Raw genomic sequence first — 7,109 nt, 5'->3', positions numbered from 1 at the left:
ACATATTTTGTTATATTTTCATTGCAACATTTATAGCTTTGTGCACAAAATGGAATATGGTACATATTATGTTAGGTTAACTGGCATAAGTAATAATTTTAGAAAAAATTATTTTTGGATGTAAACAATTAAGAAGAATGTCAACAACTTACAAATAAATAATAATAACCAGTATACTGTTAAATAAGTATTAATGATAGTGTATCTTTATTATGCATTGTGGATATATTTAGCATATGTTTAATTTCTCCTAAGTCATAACATATATAATTTCTAAAAGTGTATGGCATAATACATTGAACACATTAAAAAAAAGTTGGCTCTCTCTTTACTAAAAATGGTACTCTTACGAATAACCTAAAGGAGAATAAATAGTTGGAGGAAATCTTTAACATATTCCGGTGGAAACCATATGAAAGAAGCACTTAACTGAATTTATTTTTTGATCGGGGTATTTGTAGGAAATTCTCTTCCTGCAACATTTTGAGTCATTTTCTGAAGTGCTCATGAGCCAAATTGCTGATCTTCACCCAATGAATAATTATCCAAACAGAACACTTCCCTGTGAATACTGCAAACACAATTAAAGAGACACTAACAGAAATTACGTTACATGTCCAACTATATTATTTATTGTATTCAAATTCTAAAAAAATTTTGAAAATATCCCCCAAATATATTATTGGTACTTTGTTATAATATTCTTTAAAAGCAGTTATAAATAAATTTGGTGTGATAATAAACTGAGAGAATAAACTGATAATAAGCTATGTTGCTACATACCATCACCTTACAAGCTTCATTTGTGATGAGAAATGATCACTATGTTTGTGAAGGCTGTCAGTGTTGTGTTGGTTGAATGTACCTGTGTAATTTGGGTGAATATTATGCTCACCGTGTAGGATATGTGACTAACTTTGTGTTCTGACAGCACCTAGTACACAGTTGGAATTTCACTAAGGGTTGAATAATAATCTGCAGAAATCAGTTTAGTAATAGTAAAATATGCAGTTCTGCAGTGAAATCGTTTATTATTTCTAGGAATTATTGAAAATATACTAGCTTAACAAAAAACGTGCTGTACTTGAGTCGTTCTGTCCTGCAGGAAACTTCCATGTATCTCCTGAGTGTATTTTCTATTTCTAACATAGATGAATAAAGTGGTGAATTCTGAAATGAATGAAGTGCAGATCAAAGAGCAAAGAACATGGACCACATGCCATACTGTTTTGGAATGTTCTCTGAAAAAGTTGGCATGGATGTTCACAAAGCAGATGCAGCCCTCTCAGCAATCCATGTGTTATATACTGGCCTTTTAAACTACGTAACCAATGAAAGTACCTGAAGAGCATGCCCTAGGATCATAGAATTCCACAGATGCAAGAATTTTCAGCAGAACACATCCAAGCACAGAGGCTTCAAACTGAAGCGCAGAGATACTACATGACATGCCTAGTCATGCATAGATTGAGAGGTGACCTTTTTCACTATGCTACCTTGTCCCAAATCAAAAATAATAAAACATTTTTCTGCCACAGGTATAAACAGAAAGCTTTGTGCCATCAAGATGGGTGACTAGAGGCACCCAGCTCTTGCCTCCTTCACAAAGAAGGACCCAAATAACCACAGGTAAAATAGAGAATGTAAAGGAGAACAACAAAACTCAGCAAAGAAGTGGCACAGACCCTGTGATGTACAGAAACACAATGGCAGCAGGAAGAGGAAAGTGAAGCAGCCAGCTAAGATAGGCTCGGAGCCAAGAGCAACATCTCATTGAGAGGAAAAGGTGAGTTGGAGATCCCTAGCATCTACATTTCTACCACAAATGCCTGCAATCCTGGTTACTCACAGACCCTGAGTCTAGCATACAGAGCTGACTGGAGTCCACATGACTACATTGTCTTACAAGGGAAAGTCAATATAGGCCTTCCCCACCCCCAAGACCCAGGCTGCAGCAGCATAACACCATTTTGAGAGTAGAGCCATCAGAGACTACACTCTGCCTTGGCCCAATAGCCCCTGCATCTCCACATTCCTGAGGTCGTCTGCTGCACTGCTATACCAGCCAGACCTATTGATACAGCTGAGTCCCTGGCATTCGAGTTGATGCATGGCCCTACACACCAGGGAACAGGTGGTCCAGTGCATTAGGGAGGCTGCCCCCAGGACAAAGCACATGTTCCCAAGAATCAGAGCCATCTGATTGAAGCCACTGCCACTGACATTGGCCCCACCCTCTCAAGCAACAGAAATGTCACATGCCTCCCAGGGGCTCAAGGATCCACCCACCCAGCATCTCCATCACCAACAAAACTGCCCCACAGCTCCATAAACAACTACAACCTAAGCCACTAAAAAACTTGGAGACACTGCTGACGTTGATTACAACTGAAGAAATAATATAGATACTACAGTACTGTGCCCACCTAAAACAAAGTTAGGCACCAAACTAATGTTATATCTACAGAATACGCCTTTTCCTATGAAGGTGACTCCATAACATTAAAGTAAGGAGCAATTACACCAGATGCACATATATCAATGCAGAGACACAATAAACATGAAAAATCAAAGAAACATGACTTCTCCAGTGGAACACAGTAACTCTCCTTTAAGAGACGCCAAAGAAGGGAACAGCTATAAAATGCCTGAAAAAGGAATTCAAAATGATTATCTTAAGGATATGCAGTGCAATACAAGAAAACACACGTAGTCAATACAAAGAAATTAGGAAAATGATCATGACATGAGTTAGAACTTCTATATATATATATATAATATCATATAAAAGTACCAACTGAAATATCAGAACTAAATAACTTAATGAATAAAATTTAAAAATACAACTGAGGGTTCAACAATAGAGTAGAACAAGCAGAAAAAAAAGATTTGGGGAACTTGAAGAAACATCTTTTGAAATAATCCAGTCAGGCAAAATAAAATAAAATAAAATAAAAAGAGAGAGAAAAAGAATGCAGAAACCTTATATGACATGTGAGACACCATTAAGTGCGCATTTTGGGAGTCTCAGAAAGTGAAGAGATTGGACTGAGAAAGTCATAGCAAACTTATTTAATGAAATAATAGCTAAAAATCTTCCCAAGTATTGGAGAAAAAAGCAGACTTTCAGATACAGAAAGCTTAAAAATTCATCGAATATTTTCCACCCAAAAAGATCCTTTTAAAGGCATATCAGGCTGGGCGTGGTGGCTCACACCTGTAATATTAGCACTTTGGGAGGCCAAGGCAGGATCACCTGAACTCAGGAGTTCTAGACCAGCCTGGGCAACATGGCAAAACCCCGTCTCTATTAAAAATGCACCCACACACACACACACACACACACACAAAATTAGCTAGGCATTGGGGCACATGCCTGTAATCCCAGCTACTTGGGAGGCTGAGGCATAAGAATAGCATGAACCCAGAAGGCAGAGGTTGCAATGAGCTGAGAGTGTGCCAGCACTTCAGCCTGGGTGACAGAGCGAGACTCTGTCTAAGAAAAAAAAAAAAAGAAGGGGGGGGGCACATCATACTTAAGCTTTGAAAAGTAAAAATGAAAGGGAGAATTCTAAAAACAGCAAGAGAATAGCATCAAGTCAAACATAAGGGAATCCCTATCAGACTAATAGCATACTTCTCAGCAGAAACCTCATCATCCAGGAGAGAATAGGATGATATATTCAAAGTTCAAAAAAAAATTGCCAGTCAAGAATTTTATATCTCACAAAACTATCCTTCAGAAATGAAAGAGGAAAAACTCTTTCCCAGATAAGCAAAAACTAGGGAAATTTATCACCACTAGAACAGCTCTGTAAGAAATTCTTAAGGGAATCTTCATATGGAAGTGAAAGAACAATGTCTGCCATGATGAAAACACACAAATTATAAATACATTTGCAGAGCAGATGCACAAATGAGAGAGAAAGGAATCAAATGTTATCACTAAAGAAAACCACCAAACCACAAAAGTAAACAATAAGAGAAGAATAAAAGAACAAAAGATATATAAAACAATTAACAAAATGACAGGAATAAGTTCTTGTCTATCGATAACAATCTTGAATGTAAATAGCATCAGTTCTCCAATAAAAACACATGGATTTGCTGGATAAATTAAAAAAGACCCAACTATATGCTGCCTACAAGAAAAATCTGTAAAGACACACATAGACTAAAAGTAAAGGGATGGAAAAAGATAATCCACGCAAACATAAAGCAAAAATATGTAGAAGTCAGAAAACAAAAATAGACACAATAAAGTTTCTTACGTAATAATAAGGAAATCCATCTAGCTAGAGGATATAACAATGGTAAATAAATATGCGTCCAATACTGGAGCACCCAGATTATATAAAGCAAATATTATTAGAGCTACAGAGAAAGATAGAAAACCATATAATAACAGTTGGGAACTTCACTGATCCACTTTTAGCATTGGACAGATCATTTAGATAGAAAATCAACAAAGAAACATCAGTTAAACTATACTCTAGACCAAATGGACCTAACAGACATTCACAGAACACCGCATCCAACAGCTACAGAATACATTTATTTCTCATCACATGGAATATTCTCTAGGATGGACCATATGTTAGGCTACAAAACAAGTCTCGAGGAGCCAAGATGGCCGAATAGGAACAGCTCCGGTCTACAGCTCCCAGCGTGAGCGACGCAGAAGATGGGTGATTTCTGCATTTCCATCTGAGGTACTGGGTTCATCTCACTAGGGAGTGCCAGACAGTGGGAGCAGGTCAGTGGGTGCGTGCACTGTGCATGAGCCAAAGAAGGGTGAGGCATTGCCTCACTCGGGAAGCACAAGGGGTCAGGGAGTTCCCTTTCCTAGTCAAAGAAAGGGGTGACAGACAGCACCTGGAAAATCGGGTCACTCCCACCCGAATACTGCACTTTTCCGACGGGCTTAAAAAACGGTGCACCAGGAGATTGTATCCTGCACCTGGCTCAGAGGGTCCTACGCCCACAGAGTCTCGCTGATTGCTAGCACAGCAGTCTGAGATCAAACTGCAAGGCGGCAGCGAGGCTGGGGGAGGGGTGCCCGCCATTGCCCAGGCTTGCTTAGGTAAACAAAGCAGCCGGGAAGCTTGAACTGGGTGGAGCCCACCACAGCTCAGGGAGGCCTGCCTGCCTCTGTAGGCTCCACCTCTGGGGGGCAGGGCACACACAAACAAAAAGACAGCAGTAACCTCTGCAGACTTAAATGTCCCTGTCTGACAGCTTTGAAGAGAGCAGTGGTTCTCCCAACACGCAGCTGGAGATCTGAGAATGGGCAGACTGCCTCCTCAAGTGGGTCCCTGACCCCTGACCCCCAAGCAGCCTAACTGGGAGGCACCTCCCAGCAGGGGCAGACTGACACCTCACATGGCCGGGTACTCCAACAGACCTGCAGCTGAGGGTCCTGTCTCTTAGAAGGAAAACCAACAAACAGAAAGGACATCCACACCAAAAACCCATCTGTACATCACCATCATCAAAGACCAAAAGTAGATAAAGCCACGAAGATGGGGAAAAAACAGAGCAGAAAAACTGGAAACTCTAAAAAGCAGAGCGCCTCTCCTCCTCCAAAGGAACGCAGTTCCTCACCAGCAACGGATCAAAGCTGGACAGAGAATGACTTTGACGAGCTGAGAGAAGAAGGCTTCAGATGATCAAATTACTCTGAGCTATGGGAGGATATTCAAACCAAAGGCAAAGAAGTTGAAAACTTTGAAAAAAATTTAGAAGAATGTATAACTAGAATAACCAATACAGAGAAGTGCTTAAAGGAGCTGATGGAGCTGAAAACCAAGGCTCGAGAACTACGTGAAGAATGCAGCAGCCTCAGGAGCCAATGCAATCAAATGAAAGAAAGGGTATCAGCGATGGAAGATGAAATGAATGAAATGAAGCAAGAAGGGAAGTTTAGAGAAAAAAGAATAAAAAGAAACGAGCAAAGCATCCAAGAAATATGGGACTATGTGAAAAGACCAAATCTACGTCTGATTGGTGTACCTGAAAGTGACGGGGAGAATGGAACCAAGTTGGAAAACACTCTGCAGGATATTATCCAGGAGAACTTCCCCAATCTAGCAAGGCAGGCCAACATTCAGATTCAGGAAATACAGAGAACGCCACAAAGGTACTCCTCGAGAAGAGCAACTCCAAGATACATAATTGTCAGATTCACCAAAGTTGAAATGAAGGAAAAAATGTTAAGGGCAGCCAGAGAGAAAGGTCGGGTTACCCTCAAAGGGAAGCCCATCAGACTAACAGCGGATCTCTCAGCAGAAACTCTACAAGCCAGAGGAGAGTCGGGGCCAATATTCAACATTCTTAAAGAAAAGAATCTTCAACCCAGAATTTCATATCCAGCCAAACTAAGCTTCATAAGTGAAGGAGAAATAAAATACTTTACAGACAAGCAAATGCTGAGAGATTTTGTCACCACCAGGCCTGCCCTAAAAGAGCTCCTGAAGGAAGCGCTAAACATGGAAAGGCACAACCGGTACCAGCTGCTGCAAAATCATGCCAAAATGTAAAAGACCATCGAGACTAGGAAGAGACTGCATCAACTAACGAGCAAAATAACCAGCTAACATCATAATGACAGGATCAGATTCACACATAACAATATTAACTTTAAATGCAAATGGACTAAATGCTCCAATTAAAAGACACAGACTGGCAAATTGGATAAAGACTCAAGACCTATCAGTGTGCTGTATTCAGGAAACCCATCTCACGTGCAGAGACACACATAGGCTCAAAATAAAAGGATGGAGGAAAATCTACCAAACAAATGGAAAACAAAACAAGGCAGGGGTTGCAATCCTAGTCTCTGATAAAACAGACTTTAAACCAACAAAGATCAAAAGAGACAAAGAAGGCCATTACATAATGGTAAAGGGATCAATTCAACAAGAGGAGTTAACTATCCTAAATATATATGCACCCAATACAGGAGCACCCAGATTCATAAAGTAAGTCCTGAGTGACCTACAAAGAGACTTAGACTCCCACACATTAATAATGGGAGACTTTAACACCCCACTGTCAACATTCGACAGACCAACAAGACAGAAAGTCAACAAGGATACCCAGGAATTGAA

The sequence above is a fragment of the Pongo abelii genome, chromosome 22 (assembly GCF_028885655.2).
Source record: "Pongo abelii isolate AG06213 chromosome 22, NHGRI_mPonAbe1-v2.0_pri, whole genome shotgun sequence".
In the NCBI taxonomy this organism is placed as follows: domain Eukaryota; kingdom Metazoa; phylum Chordata; class Mammalia; order Primates; family Hominidae; genus Pongo; species Pongo abelii.
The sequence above is the reverse complement of the archived record's forward strand: the minus strand, read 5'-3'. Positions refer to the sequence as shown.